Source organism: Arachis ipaensis, chromosome B8 (genome assembly GCF_059453495.1).
Source record: "Arachis ipaensis isolate K30076 ecotype BB chromosome B8, ASM5945349v1, whole genome shotgun sequence".
NCBI lineage: Eukaryota > Viridiplantae > Streptophyta > Magnoliopsida > Fabales > Fabaceae > Arachis > Arachis ipaensis.
The window spans coordinates 22,475,709-22,477,358 of NC_142443.1; positions in this window are offsets into that span (position 1 = coordinate 22,475,709).

The window sequence follows — 1,650 nt, forward strand, 5'->3', positions numbered from 1 at the left end:
ATCAGCCACATAACAAAACCCTTATACTATTAAGCATAAAAAATGTATACAAGCCTACAAAATTTCATATAAGGGGTTGGTGGAATTGGACCTCTTTGGTTTATGTTTTCAGTGTAACAAGAGCAGTAAAGTTGAGAAAAAACAGTTTGTATATATAAAAGTACAACAAGACATGTAAACAAGGACTAAACTATAATGAAATAGAAAAAACAAAGCAAACTATATGGGGTTAATTATTGTCCTCACCTATGGCACACAGCCTCCAGATTGTAATAAAGTGTCAATATTCCGCATTTAGTAAAAGGACATAGAATTGAAGGTGGGATCACCAGATGTAATTTTTCCTTCTCGGACCGTACTGTGTTCCTTTCCTTCTCTTTCTAGGTTTTCCAACCTCTTCCAGCATATTCTCTTCCCGAACCTTAGGCTGGTGGTGCGCAGAAATCGTGACGGTTCATCTTCTTTGGTAACGGAGCTGAAAACTCAATATGCGCATTTATAATCTTAATTCTTTGTCACAACTTCGCACAACTAACCAGCAAGTGCACTGAGTCGTCCAAGTAATAAACCTTACGTGAGTAAGGGTCGATCCCACAGAGATTGTCGGTATGAAGCAAGCTATGGTCATCTTGTAAATCTCAGTCAGGCGGATTCAAATGTTTATGGTGAATTGATAATTAAAATAGAAATAAAATATAAAATAGGATAGAGATACTTATGTAATTCATTGGTGAGAATTTCAGATAAGCATATGGAGATGCTTTGTCCCTTCTGTCTCTCTGCTTTCCTACTGTCTTCATCCAATCCTTCTTACTCCTTTCCATAGCAAGTTGTATGTTGGGCATCATTGTTGTCAATGGCTACATCCCGTCCTCTCAGTGAAAATGATCCAAATGCTCTGTCACAGCACGGCTAATCATCTGTCGGTTCTCGATCATACTGGAATAGGATTTACTATCCTTTTGCGTCTGTCACTATGCCCAACACTCGCGAGTTTGAAGCTCGTCACAGCCATCCCTTCCCAGATCCTACTCGAAATACCACAGAAAAGGTTTAGACTTTCCGGATTTCGGGAATGGCCATCCATGGGTTCTAACTTATACCACGAAGATTCTGGTTAAAGAATCCAAGAGATACACATTCAAGCCTTGTTTGCATGTAGAACGGAAGTGGTTGTCAAGCACCCGTTCATAGGTGAGAATGGTGATGAGCGTCACATAATCATCACATTCATCATGTTCTTGGGTGAGAATGAATATCTTAGAATAGGAATAAGCTGAATTGAATGGAAAATAGTAGTAATTGCATTAATACTCGAGGTACAGCAGAGCTTCACACCTTAATATATGGTGTGTAGAAACTCTACCGTTAAAAATACATAAGAACAAAGTCTAGGCATGGCCAAGAGGCCAGCCTCCATAATCTAAGAACTGAACGTCCAGAGATGTAAATACAATAGTAAAAAGTTCTATTTATACTAAACTAGTTACTAGGGTTTACAGAAATGAGTAAATGATGTAGAAATCCACTTCCGGGGCCCACTTGGTGTGTGCTTTGGCTGAGCTTGAAGCTTTCACGTATAGAGGTCTTCCTTGGAGTTGAACGCCAGTTTGTAACCTGTTTCTAGCGTTTAACTCCACTTTGCAACCT